Here is a 24,907-nt window from a genome sequence, read left to right on the forward strand (position 1 = left end):
TTAAGCAAAACATTGTAGACCCTGGTGATGGCATCAGGTCAGTGCACTAATATGTCTGCAGCAGTTAAGAAGAGCGTACATATATGCGATTAACGTATTCCATGTGTGAAAGTAAGTAACTATTAAATACTGTCAGCTCTCATTAGCATAGACACTGGTGATGTGTTATAAGCTCCAGTGTGATGCACCAATATATTGCAGAACACTAGGACATGGTACATAGTGCTCCAACAAGTGAAAATTCTGAGAGTGAATTTTCTTAGACCTTGTCTAAAATGTCACAGGTATACCTATCCAGATGTCAGTGTCTCCATCTGTGCTTATGTTCCACAGAATAGATTATTTCTGTACAGGTTGCAAACACACTGCAAGCATCAAGCATGACACAGTCAGATTGCAGGGTTGCAAGGTTGTCTGGGAAAGTCTGTTCTACCTAACATGCCACCTGTGAGATGCTACTATTTGTAAAGACTAACAAAAGGGTCAGTAGTAGCTCAGTTTGTGCAGGCTATAATGACTGTAATTTTGGATAGCCTCCTAAATAATGCCTGCAAGATTTCATATATATATATATGTATATATGTAGATATATATATATATATATATATATATATATATATATATATATATATATACATGTATATATATATATATATATATATATATATATATATATATATATATATATATATATATATATTACCAAAGCGTAAAAAGGACACAACAACATTCAGTAAAAACTGCAAGGAAAACACAGAAAGGCTAGAGTTTTCATTGTGTGATACCTTAAACCTCCTGTAGTGGAGGCTCATAAAATATATGGAATCATTGTGTGATACTTTAACCCTCTTGTAGTGGAGGCACATAAAATAAACAGAAATGACCCCTTCAGGATATCAAATGTTTTAGCTACATGGGTTCTGAATGTCCATGGGTTTTTTATTTTTTAAGTCATTGTGGTTACATTCAGACTAATAAAAAAAAACCTCCAGCTTTTCTGGGTTTTAGATGGTTTAGATATTGTTGTGATATTTTGCAGGTACCTTAATCTTTATGGGCATCAGTTGGATTTAAAGACCCTCCCCCGGATTCATGAATACTCCGTGTAAGACTTAATAAGTCTTACTCATAGGCTGCAGTTGAACGGTATGACGTCAGCATGCCATGAATATGTATGAGGGGACACTGCCTCAACCGTAAGTCTTACACGGTCTGTGTAAGAAAGCAGGGGGCGTGTCCGACTGCCGAGCAGTCTAAATATTCACATCCCTACAAGTGTTGAAAATAAAAGCAAATAAACAAGAGCGAGTCCGCTCAAATGTCCCTGCACCCAACACCTCACTGTCTGATATTGTAAACCCCCATCACAGTTCTAAAACGCATAACATTATTTTTTTTTAAATTCCCAAAATAGCTGCCCATATTTGCGCATGTGTGCGTGGGTGTGCCCATTGCTTAGCTAGAGTTGGCAATTCTGGCATGGAAGAGCATAAGAAAGAATGTTTATGCAAAGCACACCAAATAGCAATAGCGTAATGGTAGAGCGTTCGCACAAAGAAGAGGCATTTGCGGTTCGAGTCCTACCACTCCCCTTTCTATTTATTTTTTATCCAACCACTCCTCTTCGTATTTATTGTCTAAATCAGTATATGAAATAATACTTGACAAATATGTTTAAACATTACTAAAAAGCAGTGAAATGCCCAATGTATCAGTGAACAAAATAAATATTTTAAAGGATCCTGATATAAAATTGCCTGCAGTTAAGCAGCGCTTCACCCAGTGCAATAGAGTTGCCCATAGTTTAATAGTGCTTCACCCAGCGCAATAGAGTTGCTCATAGTTTAATAGCGCTTTACCTAGCACAATAGAGTTGCCTATAGTTCAACAGCGCTTTACCTAGCGCAATGTGTTTGCGGGGACGTGTGCACCACACCAGCCAGGGCACCGTAGGGCACCGAGGAGTAATGTAAAGCAAAGTAGCTTAAATGCAGCCACACCCCCTAGCCTGTCTGGATAGTATAAAAATAAAATATATGACAAGGTTTGAACCCAGGACTCTGTGCATCAGAAGCAAAGTACAGAACCACTAAGCCATGACAACATAGGGGAATCAGCCTCTATTAACATTCATATACTTATGAATGGTTGTTTAACCATTACTAAGCAGGTCTGTAGTCAGCCGAGAATTTTACAAAATGGCCAATCACAAAAAAGTGCGGGAAATGCGGCATATTTAAGCCCCACAGGTGGGAATACATGCCATAACTGATTCCAGCTCACATCTGCAGCTAGAATGTCTGGTGTCTGAGAGGGAACATGCTTCCGAGCGCAACGTTGGGGCATCGAGGAGTCCAAATACATGGTTTGGCTCCTTGTCCACCATCACGAGTCAAGACTCCTGCAGGGCCAGTTCCAAGGGACGGAGTACAAGGCAGAGGCTTGGAACCGGTTAGCTCGTGACCTCACCAGTGCCACAGGTGTTCCTTGGACTGGTGAGCAGGTCTGTCACCACCATGCAGACCTGAAGAGATGAAAGCAGGACCGCCTGAACCAATGGATACAGGAGGCCAGTGGGATGCGGGATGCCCCACAACTGAGTATGTAGCCATTGAATGCAGTATGTAAGAATTGATAATGGTGTATGTATAATGGATAGGTATGTCTCAATATCCCTTATTTTACTTTACAGCTGCAGGTGACCGTGCTACGAATCAGCAAGCCTATGCTGATAGGCTGCTAAGGCTGCACCACCAGGCAGGTTAGTGATTATTCTGCATGTATTGTTATATAAAATATGGGAGAGAGCATGAAAGAAAGTGTTGTAGTCCAATAATACAGCCATAAAATTGCCTGAATAAGTCCTCTGCATGTACTGTCAGATAAAAACGTCAGAGAGGCAGAAAAATAGTGTTGTAACCCATTAAGAAAGGTAACATATGTCTGGAATAATATCTCTGCAGGCAGTGTCATATAACATAAGTGAGTGAGCCTGAAAAAAGATTTTCTAACCTATTAATAAAGGTATAATATGTCTTGAACATGTCTGCCATATACACCGTTAAAACAAATAAAGGAGTGAGCCTGTGGAAAAGTGTGTAATCTCATTAATAAAGGTCTAAACCAGAGAGTGTGTCTGTGTCACAGAGTCTGAAATGTTGTTGTACCCTTGCATTATACAAACAGTACTGTTTGAAAAGGTGCTGGCAACCCAGAGTTGTGCAGTCCCATATAAAGTGGGTGAGGGAAGTGCTAGTAGCTGTGAAACATATATACAATCCACAATAGCCAGTTACTGGCTGGCATGAATAAGTAAACCTGGCACACATGTAGCATGTAATCTTTCCCCAGAAATGTGAGTGTGTGTCAAGAAATGCAGGGTTCTGTACAAATCGAAGTGAAAATGTCATGTGAATACATCCCAAATATGTAGATAACGAAATATAAATGCAATCAAGAAATATGTAGCAGTAATATCTGCATCCTGGACAGTTAGTATGTCAGATATAGGTCAGGCATATATTGAACTAGCCAAACCCATTACACAACCTAATGTATTGTGGCAAGTGTAATAATACAGGTAGGGGATATACACTTGCAGTCACTAGGAATGTAGTGTAGACTAAAAGGTCATTATAAGATGTTAACCGAAGTTTTTTTAAACACCCTACTGTATGTGCATAAACCATGCAATTCCACACCTCAATGGGTTTGTGTAATCTTAAATATTTGTTGGGACATATGCCCTATTGTTCTATAAATATTTGCATTCATGGTGATGCATGTGCCCCGTTTAAACACCACAATCATGGTGGCCTGTTGCTACCAAACATCCCTGCATGCTGTTGGAATAACCATTGTGGTTCAATATATGCATGTGTTATGCTTGCTGTTCAACTGTTGTACCCTTGGCGTGTTGGGTTAATGGGAATATCATTGCATGCTGTTATAACTAATCTGGAATGCTGTTTCGCTTATGTTGTAATTAAACACACCTAATCACAGAACGTATGGGAAGGCCAGTCCCAGCGGACCCACCTGTCCCTCCTCAGCCGGCGAGTGCACCTGGCACCAGCAGGTCCGGTGCCCAGCCCCGCCTCCCCTCCTCCATTGTTCCTGTGCCACCTTCAGGTGGAAGCGCTGCAGGGGATGGGGCTCATCCCCCCCATGCAAGCGTGGGTGGAGAAGGGCCACCTGTCACCCTTCGAAGGGTCTGGGCTGTGGTGTGTAGGGAGATCCAGCGTTCAGTCGCTGATCCCCTATGCCAGCTTGAGGCGAGAGTGGCACGTCTCACGGGTGAGCCTGCCTGTCCTATGCAGCCCTCAGCACAGCCACCCTCGGGGCTGTGAAGGTTCAGTGGTGACTGCCCATGGGTGGAGATCTCAGTTCCACTGTCGCCATCTGTGGGCTCATGGGCTTGTGATTTCCGAATATCTGACCCTGTCAATTGTGTTCACCCACCCCATGTGTCATGCACCACCCCTGTATGCATCTTGTCTGTCTTGTCTGTGTACCTTCCCAGCCTACCTCCCAGGACATACCTACTTCCTCTACCTCACTTCCCACTCTCACCTGACCTGAAAAAAAAAAAAAAAGGTCAATCTGTACCCACAAAAAAATTACGCCCCATACATAGCTGCCCATTTCGCACACATGTCCATCAGGCAAACATGTAAGCTGATAATTAGAATTGGCAGTACAACATACTTTGTTGCCCTCACCCCTCTCCCAGGGGTGGAAGGTTTCAAATTGCACTCCAAATTCATTGCATATGCACAGCTGTTGCTGTTAAAGAAATGGGCAGCTATGGATCTTTCCTACACCTGTCCTGCACATCCCAAGCTTGTTTACCTACTGTGTGTCCCTCTTTCTGCCCCCTTTTTCACAACTTTCCTATCTCCTCATTTTCTTTTCTTTAAAAGAAATTAGCGCAGGGGTTAGCGGGAGTAAGCACTTTTAAGCAGTAATAAACGGGAGTAAGCGAGTGTGCGTATGTGTACGCTTAGCTAAGCGTCGCTAAGCATCGCGCAAACCAGCGCAAACCTGCTTACAACTGCTTAAAAGTGTCTTAGTCACTCTATGTCAGAGCCCTTGTTCTGCTGAGCAGCAAAAGAAAAAACCTCTGCCAGGTTCGAACCCCAGACCATTGACACAATAGACTGCATGAATTACCATTAAGCCACAGCAGATATACAAATAACTTAGTTCTGAAATAAATATATCATGCATTACAATGAGGGGATGTAAATGGAAATTAGGAATGGTATAACACAAATCCTTTTCTGTGGGTCTTTAACAGCAGTGGTTGTAGAATTGCATGACATGACTGTGAAAGGAGAACCAGCCATCCTAGCAGGGAATAATGTTACAGTAGCACCTTACAAACACCACACAGTATCAGACCAGGATTAATACTGGCCACAGGAATACAGTGCAATAACCACATTTGTATGGCAGTTAATTGTGTAAGTGAGAAAAAAGTATATACTCCCATGTATCCTGTGTTAGCATTTGAAGGGGTGTGTACATGTCTACACTGAGATGTGTGTACTGGAAGCAGCAACATTCAGGTTTCAGTACAACATGCATATAACTGGCTACAACCCTAGCATCACATAAGAGACATATACCAGTCTTCAGACTGACACAACGGTGTCCAGAGCAAACAAGCATGGGCCCCACCTTGAAAATCTGAAAGGGCTATGCCTACCTAACCTAGCATTTTATAGCAGTGGGCTGCAATCAAAGTGAATAATGCAATCACCAAACAGCAGGCTGCATGCAATTACTGAATGGTGGGCAGCAATTGGTGCAGAGGCTGTCACATGCACAAGTGCAGATACCTAGAAAAGCAGACTGTACCTGCAGTCCACACATGCAATTATATCATTGCAGGTGCTGTGAGATAGAGAGTGAGAGAGAGAGAGAGAGAGAGAGAGAGAGAGACACGGACCCAGACACAGACACAGACACTGACTGAGGCAGAGACAGAACAGAACAGAGTGCAAAACAGAGCCAGAACGTTGAATAGAGGGCGAAAAACAACAACAAAAAAACACCAATAAAAAAAAACTACAAAACCGTAACACACAGAGCAGGGAAATACTAAGGTAAGGTATGTAACTCACATGTATGTGTTGGCATGTTGTAGATGTTCCTGAAGAGTACTCTACACACTGCAAATCATCCATGTGTGGCAGCAGTATGTATCTATCTGTATCTGCACATGTTCATAGGGCAAGGGACATACTGCATCTGTTAGTGAAGGATGGACAGATATCTGTCAGTGAAGGTTGATATGTGCATATGTCCATGTAGGTCGTAGTGTGTGGCTTAGAAAACAGCATGCAGTGTGCAGGAGCGGCCGTAGGTCAACCGGTGCCCTAGGCAAAAGATCTCCACAGTGCCCACTACCACACTTCCTGGTGCCCCCATCCTTGTCTTACTACACTACATAAATAGTGGAAAAGCACCCCTGCTAGACCGGCACCCTAGGCGGCCGCCCAGTTGGCCTATGCTTAAGGCCAGCTATGGTAGTGTTGATATATGTCATGTGGTGGTTAAATGCTGTGGGACAGATATGTCAGATCTGCTGTGTTACAGCCAGTGAGGCCTGCCAATGCAACAAGAACTGCGGACACCCACATGCATTCTGCACAACACCGTGCAATTTAATCACATACCTGTACATCCCACAACTGTCACATAAGTGATATCCCCACCATGAAAGAAGGTGGACTGTACATGTGCCTATATGTACATCCATGTGTACAGCAATGGATGTGTACATGTATGTGTAGAGATATGCATGTATATCATATATATATATATATATATATATATATATATATATATATATATATATATCTACATATAGAGTGAGACAGAGAGACAGAGAGACACGGATTCATATGTACCACAACAGGTGTGTGGTGACCAAAGCATGGACTGTAGACAAGTGTTGATACTGCAGTGCCATTCCACCTTCCCAAAACAGTGTACCCATTAACTACCACATAGGTAGAGATCTACCTAACAGTGAAGGTGTGATAAGGGAACATGGGACACAGGTGGACAGTAGCCTCTGCTTTGATGAAGACAGTGCCACACTACACCTGTAATCTGTCTGTGTGGTATGTGTCATGACAACAGGTGTGTCAGCTATGGAAGTACTACTCATCACAATGCCCTGTGTGGTGTGTACTTCAAATGACAACTACACCAGGTGAACAGGCCACAGACAGACCCCCCCCCCAGAGTGTAATACTGGCTGCAAACAGATGCCCTATGCAGACTGACTCACAAAACCACAACTACACTGTATTGCATACTGGCCACACAGATGTGACCTCTGCTGGACATACAGAGGTATGTCACACCCATAGCTGGGTGACAACCACCATGGCAACATATCACAATCCCTCCGGGATACATGCTCTAGGGCCCTAAACCTTATCAGCTCACTAAACGGCACATGCTGGAGGGATGGATTCCCATCTCAGAGATATGCCATACACTGGAATAGACCACATAGCAATAGCAAACAAGGCTCCTCCTTAGCAGTTGTTTTAAATACCCCTGATGATTGTGTGGGAGATTGGTAATACACCCCAGGAAACACTTTTGTGGTTCAGGATGGCAGGGGCAAGTGAAATCAAAGTACATGTGTGTCAAAGGCCAGGGTAGTATATGGCTAGGCTGCTGCAGGCCCTAGGGCCAATAGCATATTACCTACTTATGACACTATGCACTCACACATGTACTTAATGCAATAGCTGCTATGTGAGGTTGCATAAGTGTAACGCTGAATGTGTGCAAGGTCTGTAAAGGTGTGATAGCTTAGTGTGATGTTGAATCTGACATGGTAATGCCTATCCTAGCTGTGAGGACAGCAACTGACATGTAATGTACTGTTAGGTAGACATAGTAGTACGGCAGATGATGTGACATAGTTCTCCGTTAACGAATGTGGTGTCTCATTGTAGGCTAAAGCAATACATGTATGCTTAGTGACTGGTACTGCTGGTGAATCTATCACCAATATGAACAGTAGTACTACTTGAAGCTGTATGCCTAAACAGCACAGTATGGTGTGTGTTCACATTGCTTGGAAACACTGTCATGTGTGTTTCCTGTAGTCTCCACAGAGGACAGAATGCAGACATAAGGGTGTGTATGTAGTGGCACACAGTACCGTATGGTACACAGGTAATGCTCATCTGTGTTGGCATACAGTGGTGCATTGTATGTTTGCCTGATGTGTGTGTGTGTGATTATGCATGTACAATGGCTGCAATCATATGTGTGTTACAGGGTAAATGTGTGTATCCAGCAACATATATAGTCTGTTACAGCAGTATGCCACCTATAGTAACAACTGGACACATCTGTTAGGAAGGGCTATGGCATCAATGACTAGGGTGGTTGATTGGTACTACTGTACCTGTACTATACATCCATTGCAATGGATGACATCTCTGTTTGTGCATCGGTGTGATATACACCCCTGTCTTGAGGTTGTGCAATGTGTCACAAACAGTGTGTCGGGTACTGTTGTATAGTGGTGTGATATATATAGAGTCTGCCAGGCAGTGTTAGTTAGTTGCGGCCTGAGAACCAATAAGTGGTATTGAATATGTGAAACCTCTGACAGACAATAGGATGGTATATATGGCAGTAAAGTGATATCTGTGGGTAAAGGTGTAAAGTGTGACACACTCTCACACATATTGTTCATATCTTTTTCATCCAGATGGCCCACCAACGCAACCCAGCATACACAGCGGACGAGGAAGAGGTGATACTCGACAGCCTATTGCAGTGGTACACAATGCTCTTCTCCAGAAGCAGCCAGCACCAGCAGGAGCAGATTGCACTGTTGCAGGAACTTGTTAAACGGGTAAATGACATAGGCATGCATAACCGGACATATGAGCAGGTACGCCATCACTGCAGTGATTTAATTAGACAAGTCCGGCGGCGTGCATCTGATATCCAAAGACAGCAGCTTGCCACAGGTGTAGGGGTGGCCATTCACCCCCCCCACCAGAGCAGAGGAGCTGCTCCTAAGCGTGGTGGCTCCTGGACAACCACTACAGCAACCACGGACATGTGTTGTAATGGAGGCCGGAGCCACCCAGCACATCCACCTGGAGCAAGCAGGCAACATGCCCAATCTGTAGACTGCAGTTAACTGTATTGTTAGATTATGTGTACATGAGATGTGTACTGTGTGTTTAGCAGTTCAGCTAACTAGTGTTGTGCAATACAGATAGTTTGAATGATATCCCTACACCTGTGACTGTTGACTGTTGTTGTACTGCAGTTTAGCATACCCACTGTAGCAATGCCACAGTTGTGGCCACTGATGAACCCTCTCATATTCTCGTAGGTCCCTCTGGTGTAACTGCAGGGCGGCCGATCCATGCTGGTGAGTGTGTTGTACCTGCAATGTTGGTAATGAAATATGCATGTCATGGGTGAGGTGTAGGCCATGTACACGTAACACACCTACGCATAATGCATGCCGTGCATGTTTGCTGTGAGACGTTGCACAGCTCAGTAATGTCAGTAGCTGTCTCACTGGCATGCAATACACAGAGCATGACACATAGTTGTGGCAGCCCTGTACTGCACATTGGATAGGCATAGTTGCAACACCTGTACACAACATAACACATTTATCACATGCAGTACACAAAGTCATGCTACATATGGCGTTACCACACACCCACTGTAAAGTCACACTTCAGTATCCCACATGTCATCCACGCACACATGACGTACCTGGCGGGTAGAGGCCTATCACGGGGCTGTGCAACACTCCTCAACACATAACACAGTCATGTGAGGCAATGCTCCCTACTGGGCACCTCATACACCCATGTGCAAAGTGGCTGTGTAATAGTGAACGTATCCACGGCACTGCATTTCAGGTACAGCATGCTAGGCGGTGGTCTGTCACACAGTAGTAGCAGTGAATGACCACAAGATGCATGATGATGATGATGGCACATGGTACTACACCCCATCTGGTTACAGTGACCACAGTACTACACATAGCAGTCTTTGCTGTGCACCTCATTGTTCTGTGGATGCAAACATATGCACCTATACACACCATGCATAGCATGTTGTGTGTGTGCTTGCATATGCTAGTATACACATTCTGCACATCAGTTGCCATCTGTACAAAGAGTCACATATATGTCCTGGAATGCTATTGGGTGTATAGGTCACATGACACACATTGGGTATGTGTGGTGTTTAATGTTGCAGTCATGTAGCATGCCATGTTGTGGCTGGCACTGACATATCTGCAATATGTCCCACACTCACCATAACCACTGTACAATGTCCATGTCGAGCATTGGGATTCCTTCACATCTACATGCACCACTCATCCCATGTCTGTACATTGCATGCATTCACTACACCTGTGCCCACTATTATGTGCTATGGACACAGACACTGTCATCAGACATGGCACTCTATGTGTCACACAGATAACACATGCAGCCATGGTATGTATACCATTGAGTGATGGTGCACATGACATTGCAGAGCAGATAATACTTGCACAGCAATGTGGTGACCATGTACACACTCTGTTCCAGGGTGTACCCAATCACTGAACAACTACACACATGCATCAAAGCCATGTATAATGTCATTAGATAGGGCTGTCTACACTTGCACTGCATGGTCTTCAGTAACACATATTCTGCATGCTGACACATGTGTGATGACTTTTTGCTTTGTGATACTGTCACCCACCATCACCCACTATTGTGTATGTGTTGGATTGCTGGTGTGTATGTGTGTGTGTATGTGCTGAGGTGAGCAGTGTATTTATGTGCATGTGTGCATGTGTGCATGTGTGCATGTGTGCATGTGTTCATGTGTTCATGTGTGCATGTGTGCATGTGTGCGTGTGTGCATGTGTGCATGTGTGCTAACATCACGTACAGATTGTAAAGTGTGTTTCCTGTCTTCCTTCCACAGGTGCTGAGTTAGGGGTGGCTGAATGCAGCAGGGAACCTGATGTCACCGCCATTCATAGTGGAGATGATGAGACATGTATTGTGGCACAGGAAGGTCTGACAGGGTCTGTTGTTGGTCCACCAATCGACACTACACAGCGGTCAACCCCATCTATGCACACACTCATACTGCCAATACATCCCTCATCACCAATGGCCTTAGCTGAGGGACAGCATACAGTTGGCATTGACCAGGAGAGTGTGGTACCTATGGCACGTGCATCCCCTCACAGCAGCCATAGCCGGATTACTGGAATGGTACCACATAGGCGGATGTCCAGGGGTTCTTGGGGGAGCACCACTGGTCGTCTTGCCCCTGGAAGATGTGCCCCCAGAGGTATTACAACCTCCAGTATGTTCTGGGCTGTAATGCAGGCACAGGCATGTATGGAATGGTACACCCAACAGGGACTAAGGGCGCAGAGGGCCCATTACACTGCTACATATGACAGCATCCGTGACCTTGCCGGTGCCATCCGGAATTACACCAAGGTCATTGATAGCTGTTGGAGGGAGACATTAGATGTCCTCCATGATGTGTTAGCCATGAGCCAGGACCATGCAGGATGAATGGGAAGCCGACACGAATGCATGCCAGCAACAGCATCAGCTGTCAGTCATCGCGGACGGACCACGGATCATAGCCACTCCCATAGTGGCAGTACCAGCCCTAGCAATGCTGGGGCTGGCCTGTCCATTGACCGTCCTACTAGACCACATGCACATGGCACTGGCCAGTCCCAGCAGGGACATGGATCCAGTCATCATACCTCTGCCTCTGATGGCAGCACCCAGTCAGGTTTGGTACCTGATACTGCCCGTAGCACCCCTGCTAGGCACAGGTACTGTGTCCGTGGCTGGAGACAGTGATCTGTACAGCCTAGCAGGTACAGTCTGTGGCTGTCCCACAACCGCCCGTATATGGCAGCCACATGGTCGAGTTATGTGCATGCAGACACACACACACATTTACCATACAACTAGGGCTCACACATACACACATGCATTACATCAACATTGGCCCATGCAGTACTGTTGTCCCTCACACACACACACACACACACACACACACACACACACACACACACACACACACACACACACACATACCGATTGGATGGGTCAATGTCGGGATATGGCAAACCTACAACACACCCTGTGCATATGATGACACCTGTGCCACCTCCTGTCATCTGTAACATTGATGCAGGAACAGGCTAACATGGTTCTGATGCACAGGGTGACATTATAGCAGTGTAGCAATTGTAGCAAGTTGACAACAGGAAAGTGTAATGATATCGTTGTAGGTATACCTGAGCAGGAATTATGCATCACAGCTGTGATAGTCATTGTAGCATTGTTTACACCAGTGTTCGTCCTGAGTATGTAATGTCCACCCTTGTGCCACTTGGCTGAAGTGTGCAGTGTTGCCAGCATGTGTTAGTGAGTGGACAGTACATGTGTGATGTGTGCATTACAAATTAGCGGGTGTACATCTGTGAACGTGGTGTGTGCACACTGTCTGCATGTACTTGCATAGTGGACACGTGGGATGTGCGACATACCCTGTTCTACACATTGTTAAGATCTCATGGTATCTTTCGATGGCCAGGATGCATTCTACTACAGATATGTACTAACATGGGTACACGTGTGTATGACACGGGTTGGCACTATGCTGTGGGTGATACTGTTGATATCTGTCAATGATCTGCAGTCTGGTAGTATACACCATCTCAACAGCATGACTATAACCAATCATTAGATGATGTCCTGACAAATGTCTCACAGTTGCAGGGAACTCAGTAACAATTGGATCCTTCCAGTACTATACAATAACAGTAACCAGTGGTATTGACCGCCACACGTTCCTGGGACTACACCTGTGTGGCATATAGCCCTCTTAGGTACATGCAAATACACTAGGGATATGTCCATCAACATCTGGAAATGCATGCATTGGCCTACACTGCATTCCCTGGATGGGACGCATATCCTACACAAGGGTATCATACAGACAGATACCTGTTGTTCAATACATGCTGTATAGCAGTAAGCTGTCTATGGCATATTCATCCACATTTACTATACATACTATCCTGACAGTACCACATAGGTGGTAGCCATCAAAATGTATGTTGGGTACCAATGTGTACAGACAGACACATGTTATGTCATCTGTCCCTTGGTATCCACATATCCATAGGTATTGTGGAGTCCCTCGGTGTTTCACATAACACATTAGGGGCCTGCATGTATATCCACAGGGCTGGTGTACACCTATAATGACTGTCCGTTATTGCCAGTCGTTGTTGTGTATGAACATGTCTGACATATACCCCGGCAATTACCCTCACTCACAGTACTCTATAGTGTGTGTCATGGATGTGCGTGGCAGGGATATCCTTGGCCACGGATCACTACATTGGCCGGGCTTGACACAGACATACATATGTGACCTATGATTTGTGAAGCAGCGGCACAATCTGTCGAAGGTTACAAATGTATTCATGTCATATGCAGGCTTCACACCTTTGTACTGATTGAGGTCACATGTACAACATATTTATTTGACACTCAGATACCCGATGTGTGCAATGCACATACTGTTTGAAACATATGTCATACTGTAGTAAAAGCAAAAGCCACACTGCATTGACCACCTGTGGCACACACACACACACTTGGCGTTTGCAGGACAAAAACCCCTACCTAACTATGTCATGATACTGGAGCGATATGCATTAACATGGCACGCTATATGCATTACTGCATGGTTTATGTTCTCCTTGAATATTTGTAGGATGCTGACATCCTCAGACTTTCCAAAGAGGGATGTACCTCTTTTAATGTGTTGTCCCAGTCACCAAAAAGACTACTCCTCTCAAAGGAAACCACACACCCCCGTGTGGTTTATGTTCTCCTTGAATATTTGTGGATGCTGACATTAATAGACTTTCCAAAGAGGGATGTACCTCTTTTAATGCGTTTTCCCAGTCTCCAAAAAGGCTACTCCTCTCAAAGGAAACCACACACATACACTTGGCGTTTGCAGGACTCAAACCCCTACCTAACTATGTTATGATACTAAAGCGATACACATACGATAAGCCTTAACTCAAGTGCTTCAGATCAGCTGCTCTTATTGCAGCACTTGCAAAACAGAAATCAGCACTTGTCCTAATTTCCTAGACAGCACTATTATTCTCCAAATTTCCTAGACAGCACTATTATAATATAGCATAAGACCCCCGATTGTCCACAGGACTTAAGTTCAATTTACTCTTCAAAGCATGTCCAGAGGTCAGCTTCAGGTGTACTCTCCAGTTCATCTAGTGGAATTGGTCATCCTGAGGCAATGTCACAACTGCCTCGTGTATACAGACAACCCTCTCCTCTTACCTCTAGACACAAACACTTGTGAGAGATGCAAATACACAGCCAGACTGGAGGCTAAGCGCTCTCAACCCATGACTGTAACAGACAGTCAAGAGGTTAAGGGACACACTTGCATCACACCACCTGTCACACATGAATCTACAAAACAAGCAGCAGCAAAACATACGCATAAATACACAAAAACATATTTGGAGGCACTACGTACCAATCTGAAAAAGAAACAGTGCCCTCCAAAGCAGACAAAGAAGCAACCTGCACCCCCAAACACAAGCCAGAAAGCACATAATTCACCTCAGCAGTGTGCCTCACAACAGCCCTTAAGGCAAAACACCATACCTAACATGCTAGTAATAGAAGACTCTATATTAAGGCACACGGATGTTCCACTCACCAGGCTGAACAAGGAGAAGGTTACTGTCAGCTGCCTGTCAGGTGCTCAGATCCACCACATAACACAAGCACTTAGGTCACTCCAGAACAAGTACAAGTATGACGCTGTCATTGTACATGTTGGTGTGAATGATCTAAGACGTACCTCCCTGGACTACATGAAAAGAGACATTGAGGAGCTCTCTGATCATGTAGCCCAAGCTGGTATGACCCTGACCTTGAGTAGCATACTTCATTCAGCTAGAATGATACCACAATACAAAGACAAAATGATCAATTTCAACAATTGGCTAAGCTTCTGGTGTCATTCTAAGTGGATCCAGTGTCTGTCTGCCTGGGATGACATGATAGACAAGCCTCGCTATTTTGCCAGAGATGGGTTGCACCTGTCACACCTAGGTTTTCGAATACTGGCCAAGGCTCTTGCCATCCCCATAGTGCCTTTTTTAGGCAAGGCTCAAAGAACAAACCAACCACCGTAACCAGCACAGGTAACCAAAAACTAAGGATAATGCTACTCCACGCCAGAAGTCTTAACCTCAAAATGCACACACTTGAGGCTCTCCACAGCATGGAGAAAATCAATGTTTGTGCAGTGACGGAAACCTGGTTCAAGGCTCAAGAGAGCACCCCAGCACTGCCAGGTTACAATTCATGTCATACCTTCCTGCCTCAGTTACCAGATCGCAGTACAAAGGGTGGAGGTGTATCCATATTCATCAAGGACATTCATATCTCCAGGTTAGTAGTGCAGCATGATGCCCCAGAGATCATCCATGCGCAACTATCAGCAAGCAAAACCACATTTCAAGTCATAGCTGGTTATAGATTGCCCACCATGTCCCAAGATGCTCACTCTGCATTCCTTGAGACATTGGAAAATATAAAGGTCCTACCCAACACCATAATCTTGGGTGATTTCAACTACCCTGGTATAGACTGGGCGAACTACCAATGTTCCAACTCCTATGCTCAACAATTCATAGAATTTATAAATTCAAATGCCCTTGAACAACTAGTATGTTCCCCCATTAGAGGGGACAAAATTTTGGATTTAATCATCACAAATATGGGTGCCCACTGTACCACACCCGTTATCACTCCCTCCTTGGTCAGATCTGACCACAAACTGATAACCCTGGACATTTTCACCCCTCCACCTCCCCTAGTAAAAAAAAACATAGTCAAAAACCTTTCCAAAGCAAACTTCAAACTACTTGCATCCAAAGTGGAAAGCTTCACTATTTCCTTGCAGAAGGATAATGATATCCAGGATGCGGAATCCTACACCAAGGCACTCTATATGCATCTTCAGGATTGCATGGACCGTGCTATCCCAAATAAAACCAAGACTCCTTCCTCAAGCAAGAAGAAACCAGTCTGGTGGACCCCGGCCATAAGCAAACTTTACAATAAAAGGAGGAGACTTATACAAAAAAAGGCCAAATCTCAAGTAGAAAAATCATCCCTGATCAGCATTAGTAAGAAATTGAGGGCCCTCATCAAGTCAACTAAAGCTAATTTTGAAAAGAAAGTTGCCAAGGATGCCAAGGGTAACCATAAGGCCTTCTACGGCTACGTCAAAAACCTAAATGGCAAAGCTCAGGTCTGTTCTGAGCTAGTACAAAATGGAACAAAATACCCTGACCCTTCTGACATTGCCAACATCTTGGCTGACAGGTTCAGTGCAAATCCCCCCCCCCACCACCACCTACAGGTCCTATTACCATTCCAGGGGATTGTGTAACTCCAATTATTACTGATACGTTGGTTAACAAGGCTCTATCTAAAGCTAAAAACACTGCCTCCATGCAACCACATGGTGTCCCAGGCTGTGTCATATGTGAGCTCCCAAAGGAATTAACCCTGCATCTTAATACCCTGTTCAGTCTCAGCCTCTCCAAAGGATATGTGCCCAGAGAATGGAGCACGGCAATGGTGGTCCCGCTACACAAGGGTGGGACCACAAGTGACTCTGGGAACTACCGACCAATAAGCCTGACCAGTCTGATCTGTAAGGCTATGGAGCGAATCATTATGGAACTCATAAATGGAGAGATTGGGAACCTCCAGTCGCTGGACCCCACACAGTTCGGCTTCGTTAAGGGCAGATTATGCCTCCTGAACCTGGTGGATTTCTTTGAGACAGTTACTCAGGCTATAGATAAGGGAAAGGAGGTACACACGGCTTACCTTGACCTTGCTAAAGCATTTGACACCATTCCCCATTCGGGTGTTATTGATAAGCTCACCAGTCTGGGCATAAACCCTTATGTCACAAGATGGATCGCAAACTGGCTCTCAGACAGATCCCATAAAGTAAGAGTAGCGGGATCTATGTCCGAATCCAGACCAGTAATGAGTGGTGTGCCTCAGGGCTCTGTCCTGGGGCCCCTCCTGTTTGGCATATACTTCTCAGAAGTACAGGCAAGCATGGAAGGGCTGTGGCTGACTAAGTTTGCGGACGACTGCAAACTGGGTGCTATAATAGAGTCTCCGGCCGACATGGAGATTCTGCAGAAGGGCCTAAATGAGACTGGTGCATGGTGTCAAAGCCATGGTCTCAAGCTAAATGCAAAAAAATGCGTAGTAATCCCCTTTGGAGAAAACAGAGTACCCGCAAACTACAACATAGGCGGTAATCCCCTGAGATCTGAAGAAGAAATAAGGGATCTAGGGACCCAAGTAGATAGCCAGCTTTCCTTTGATAACCATGTTGCCAAAGTCATTAGAAAATCCTCCTATGTGACCCATCTGATCATGAAAGGGTTCTCATCAAGATCTAAGGATGTAATGGTGCCCTCTACTCTTCCCTCATCAGACCCATTATTGAGTACAATGCACCAATTGGAATGTACCTGGCTAGACATCTCCAGCAGCTGGAGAGACCACAGAGGTATCTAACCAAGATAATTACTGGCCTCAAACAGTTGCCCTATGCAACACGATTGAAAAAGCTAAGACTGTTCTCTGTTGCATACCACTTTCTCAGAGGCAATCTCTGTCTAACGCACAGAGCCATGTCCAAACCAGAATTGTTGAACATGCTCCATCTTAGCAAAACCAAATCTACTCGAGCTACACGCTCTAGGGATATAAACCTCAACACAACAATGAATAGAACATGCTGGAGGGATAGATTCCCTTCGCAGAGACTTCCCTTACTATGGAACAGGGTCCCGATCTACATAAGATAGAGCCCATCACTATCACTCTTCAAGAGGAACCTTGATGAGTGGATGGGTAACAGAAAGTTCACACCGAGGATCACACCAACAGCACTACTAGTTAGGGGCCAAGGGTACTAGCTGCTAGTACAAGGGTCTAGGGAACTACTAAAGGGGCGGTGAATACCGCACAACGTGGCTGGGCTAATATATGCCTTTGGGCAGATAGCTCAGTACCAACCTATGAAACTACATTAACATGGCACGCTATATGCATTACTCGCTGGTTTATGTTCTCCTTGAATATTTGAAGGATGCTGACATCAGACTTTCCAAAGAGCGATGTAACTCTTTTAATGTGTTTTCCCAGACTCCAAAAAGGCTATTCCTCTCAAAGGAAATGACACACACACACTTGGCGTTTGAAGGATGCAAACCCCTAACTAACTATGTTATGATACTGGAAAGATATACATTAACACGGCACGCTATATGCATTACTGGGTGGTTTAAGTTCTCCTTGAATATTTGTAGGATGCTGACATCATCAGACTTTCCAAAGAGGGATGTACCTCTTTTAATGCATTTTCTCAGTCTCCAAAAAGGCTACTCCTCTCAAAGGAAACCACACGGCGCGCTATATGCATTACTGGGTGGTTTATGTTCTCCTTGAATATTTGTAGGATGCTGACATTATCAGACTTTCCAAAGAGGAATGTAACTCTTTTAATGTGTTTTCCAAGTCTCCAAAAAGGCTAGTCTTCTCAAAGGAAGCCACACACACTTGGCATTTGCAGGACTCATACCCCTACCCAACTATGTCATGACATTGGAGAGATATACATTAACACGGCACGCTACATGTATTACTGGGTGGTTTATGTTCTCCTTGAATATTTGTAGGATGGTGACATCATCAGACTTTCCAAAGAAGGATGTACCTCTTTTAATGCATTTTTCCAGTCTCCAAAAAGGCTACTCCTCTCAAAGAAAACCACACGGCGCACTATATGCATTACTGGGTGCTTTATGTTCTCCTTGAATATTTGTAGGATGCTGACATCATCAGACTTTCCAAAGAGGGATGTACCTCTTTTAATGCATTTTCCCAGTCTCCAAAAAGGCTACTCCTCTCAAAGGAAACCACACGGCACACTATATGCATTACTGGCTGGTTTATGTTCTCCTTGAATATTTGTAGGATGCTGACATCATCAGACTTTCCAAAGAGAGATGTAGCTCTTTTAATGCGTTTTCCAGTTTCCAAAATAGCTACTCCTCTCAAAGGAAACTGCACACATCCCCCCCACCCACTTGGCGTTTGCAGGACTCAAACCCCTACCTAACTATGTTATACTACTGGAAAACTGTGCATTAACACAGCGCGCTACATACATTACTGGGTGGTTTATGTTCTCCTTGAATATTTGTAGGATGCTGACATCATCAGACTTTCCAAAGAGGGATGTACCTCTTTTAATGCATTTTCCCAGTCTCCAAAAAGGCTACTCCTCTCGAAGGAAACCACACACACACACTTGGCATTTGCAGGACTCAAATCCCTACCTAACTATGTTATGCTACTAGAAAGATATGCATTAACATGGCGCTCTATATGCATTACTAGGTGGTTTATGTTCTCCTAGAATATTTGTAGGATGCTGACATCATCAGACTTTCCAAAGAGGTATGTACCTCTTTTAATGTGTTTTCCCAGTCTCCAAAAAGGCTACTCCTCTCAAAAGAAACCACACACATAAAAACCCACACCCCCACACACTTGGCATTTGCAGGACTCAAACCTCTACCTAACTATGTTATGGTACTAGAGAGATACATATTAACATGGCACGCAATATGCTTGCTTGGGTGATTCCTGTTCTCCTGGTGTATTTGTAGGATGATGACATCATCAGACTGGACATGGTAATGTGTGTATACATTGTTTTGCAATCCCAGGAATGAGCCATGTAGGTTGGCAGGTATCAAGTGCTTGTACAGGACCCCGTGAGTCTCACCTTGTGTGATCTGTCTGTGGACACAATGACATCCCTTCATATGTCAACACATATCTATGCACAGATTGTTGATTTTGTGGATACGACGTGTCTGTGATGTTGATGAAGAGCTGTTCAAAGTCTATGTGGGACATGTGTAGCTCTGTTCCATGATGTATGTCCTGGGTGGCTGCCTTGCAGATGGTGTAGCATGCTTGGGAACCATGATCTGCACATGAACATACCACAGTTGGTAGGGTTGTGTGTTTGTCGGTTTCCAATAGCTCTGTTTATCATGTCTGACATGATGCACTCCATGGCCTTGCAGATCAGACTTTATAGGCTTACTGGACTATACTTCCCATGGTGTGCTGTGCACCGACACATGTGGGGAGTGCCTTATGTTGCTGTAACACATTCGACGGTTCCAGGTCCTGTGGAGTGGGTGCGGCTCAACAGACTGTTCAGGTGCAGGGTCTGTTTGTTCTGCAGTGCATGCATGACACATATTGGGAAACAATGTAATCCAAGTACTGCCATGCTTTTGGCTTTGGGGGGAGCTGTTCAGCCATTCTACACGTGATATCTCCTGGTATGATGTCAGGGACTATTTACTGTGGGAGGTGGGTATGTATACATGGGCCTGTCTGATAGGATGTTGACAATGTCAGTAAGGTACAGTTGTCCCTGACTCAGCACATATATGTGTGTACATTACTATTTATTAAATAGCTGAAGGACATGTCATGATTCTCAGTCTGGACTCCTTCTCAGCTACTCATTACAAAACACCTACAAACCTGAGCACTAATCCTGGTTATACTCTTTTACACACTTAACACCCTACTGATCCTTTGTGCTCAGGCAACAGAGTATGTCATCATAATACACTGGCATGTCCAGGGGTCGGTTTAATGTGTACTCTCCAGTCCAGCTAGTAAATATTGTGGTTATGACACAATGTCACATCTGCCTCATGTACACAGACAACCCTCTCCTCCTCACATCACACTCACATATATGTGGGAGATGTAACAATATTGACATACAGGATGCTGAGCTCTCGACCCATGACTGGCATAGTCTATCAGGTGGTGAGGGTGACCACACACACCACATATCAGTCTCACATACACCGATAGTGACAGCACACAAACCACATTATCACACACACACATATTTGGAGGCTCTACATACACTCTTCCTAAGCAGCAGAGACCTCCACAGCAGACACACATACAACTGCTACCCCACTACAATGCCCACATGTCACACAGTTCACAATGTCAGTGTGCCACACAGTCACTGCCCTTTGGGCTAAACAACACACCTGATACACTTGTTATAGGTGACACTTACTGTCAAACACACTGTCGTCCCACTCACCAGGCCAAACAAGGGAATAGTCACTTTAAGCTGTCTCTCAGGTGCAAGGATCCACCACATAACACATGCTCTCAGGTCACTCCAAAGCAAGTCCAGGACTGGCTTCATCATTGTCCAAGCTGGTGCGTACAACCTCAGACATTCCTCCCTGGACCACATGACATGAAAAATAGAGGAACTCTGTGATCATTTAGCCCAGCCCAGTATTACCCTGACCTTGTCTAGCATCTTACACTCACCAAGTATGATGTCACAGTATACCAACGCACTGATCACGTTTAACAGTTGGCTAACATATTGGTGTTATTCAAAGGGGATACAGTGTCTGTCACCCTGGGGTGACATGCTCAACATGCCATGTAGTTTCCCTATGGACAGCTTGCACCTGTCACCCTTGGACCTTTGCATACTGGCTAGGGAACTTGCTGCCACCATAGTGCCTTATTTAAGCGGGGCTCAAAGGACAGAACCACCTCCATAGACATTACAGAGTACATGACACTGAGGGTAATGCTGCTCAACACCAGATGTATTACCCTCAAATTGCGCCCACTCAGGAATCTCCTCAGTATGGAGGATAGCAATATCTGTGCACTAACAGACACATGGTTCAGGCTCCCATAAGCACACCAGCACTACCAGGTTATATTTCGTACCATGCTTTCAGACCACATAACTCGGAATGGCCAACACAAATAGGGGGTGTATCCACATACATCACAGATACACATATCTCCGGGTTGGTAGCACTGCACAAAGCATCACAGACCATACATATGCACCTAACATTGTGCAAATCGGCTGTTTGGTTTGTTGCCTGCTACAGACCACACTCCCCAACTCAGAAACCCCACTCAGCTTTCCTGGGAACATTGGACAATATGAAGGTCTCCCCAAACACCATTATATTGGGTGACATCAAATACCCACACATTGACTGTGGATAGTACTAAGGCCACAACACCCTCGACCAACAGTTGCTACTATTTCTACACTCAGATGCTATGGCACAACCGGTCACCACACCCACACGAGGGGACAACATATTGGACATGATCATCACCGACATGGGGACTCTATGTTCCACACCTGCGATATACCCCTCATTGCTAAGGGCAGGACATACTTTATCTCACTGGACACCCATATCCTGTCCCCACACCCTTCCTGGGTAATGTTGGTGAACTTCCCATAGGAAAATGCCACACTCCTCCAAACCAAAGTGGTATCCTTCAGAGACCCTGGGTCAGTGGTAAGTATGGCTCAGACTGCTGTATCCTTTACATACACATTCTATGGACACCTAGTGGACCGCATGGATCATTACATCCAAAATAACAACTGGACTCATTCCTGCAATGGCAGTGGACCTGTGTGGTAGACCCCAGCCATTCATATACTTTACAACAAATTGAGGAAGCTACTACATGATAGAGCACAATCCCTGACAGGGAAGGCATCTGTGATCTGTACTAGCAGACAGCTACAATCACTTGGATAGGTATGTCAGGCACGCTTCTAACGGACAATTGCACCAGACACGTCGGACACTCACAAGGCCTTCTTCAGTCAATTCAGGTACCTGCCTGGACACTCACTGATATGCTCTATGTTACTGCATACTGACTAAACATACCCTGAACCCACTGACATTGCCATCATCCTGGCAAACAGGTACAGTGCAGATGCGTCCCCCACATCCCCCCTAAGGTGGTACTGTCCATACCAACAGAGTGTAACCTCCCAGACATCATGAGTAAACAGGTGAGTGCTGCCCTCCCCACAGCAGACAATACAGCATCAATGGGACCAGACGGTGTCCCAACCTGTGTCGTACACAGCCTTCATGACAGACATAACACTCATATTATGTCACTATTCGACATAAGAGTTACTGCAGCATATGTACCCACGGAATGGCGTACAGTGATAGTGGTCCCACTCCACTGAATACTGCCACAACAGACCACAGGCAATATCGGCCTAAAAGGCTAATTAGCCTGTTCTGCAAAGCTATGGGGTGTATTATAATGAGACTCATGCACATAGACATGGGAAACCTACGGACACTGGGTCCTACACATTACAGCATTGTTGTGGGCAGATCTTGCCTGTTGGACCTGTTCATATTCTTTCAACAGTTACCAGGTCCATCAGTGTTGGGACGGTTGTCCACACAGCCTGCCTGGACCTTGCACAACCCTTCAACACAATACCCCGCTCGGCCATTATGCATAGTCTTCCCAGCATCAATATTGACACATATCTGACACGATGGATTGTTACCTGGATCAGGGATAGCACCCACATGCTCAGTGTTGCAGGTGCCATGTCTGACTATACACCAATTACACATGGCATCCCACAAGGCTCAGTCCTGGGACCTCTCTTGTTCAGTATATATTTTTGTGATGTACAGGCTATCACGGGAATGTTATGGCTGCCCATGTTCGCAGATGACTGCAAACTGGCTGCCATAATCAGCTTTCCTGCTGGCACATGCATACTTATCCAGGGTCTCACAGAGATAGGTTGAATGGTGCCTGAGCCATGGCCCACGGCTACATGCCATTAGTTGCATAGTCATCCCCTTTGAGGATGACAAAATGTCCACACATTACCACATAGGTTGTAATCCATTACATATAGTAGTAGTTGTTACGGTTTTGGGGACACAACCTGTTTGTACTGTCGCCTTTGATAATCCTATTGCCATAGTGGTTAGACAGTACGTCTACATAGCCCACCATATCCCACATGGTTTCACATGTTGATCACGTGTGGTTATTGTGCCCCTATACTCTTCACGACCATGCTTGGTCACTATGCCACGTTTGGGATGTACCTTACCTGACATCTGCAGCAACTGTAATGGCCACAAATGTTACTCATCGAGCAGATGTAGGGACTCACACAGATGCCCTACACAGTTCCGATACAGTAACTCCAGCTATACTCAGTCACTTACCACCTACACGGATGTGTTGTGTGCCTGTAGTTGCAGGCAATATCTGACCCAGACTTACTGGACATTCTCCACCTCAGGATATCTGACTCCCTTGGAGCTACACACTCCAGGGACATATACCTCAGCACTGATGTTAAAAGGACATGCTGGGGGGACAGATTATTATCAGAAAGCCTCCACTCACTCCAGAGTGTAGTCCCGGGTATGCATAGGCAGAGCCACCCACTGACCACCTACAGGTGGCATCTTGACATGTGGATGGGTGATCACATGTTTACCCATGGGATATCTTCTGGGTCCCTGCTAGCAGAGGCACAATACACTCAACATGAATGGCTATCTTGTGTGACCTACTATTCAGAGGCACAGTGTTCTGATTAGACTGGGTTGCAGAAGCCAAACAAACTCTGGCTATGCTTGTACATGCCCTAGGGCAGATAGCCTAATATCAACCTCTGAACCTATGATAATTTTCATGATGCACAATGTTTATTGCTGATACTGTTTGCAGGTTTTTATCATCTTTGCTTTCACACTTTCTATGAACCGCTTAGGTAT

Source organism: Protopterus annectens, chromosome 4.part1, assembly GCF_019279795.1.
Source record: "Protopterus annectens isolate FY-2018-M chromosome 4.part1, PAN1.0, whole genome shotgun sequence".
Taxonomy (NCBI): domain Eukaryota; kingdom Metazoa; phylum Chordata; order Ceratodontiformes; family Protopteridae; genus Protopterus; species Protopterus annectens.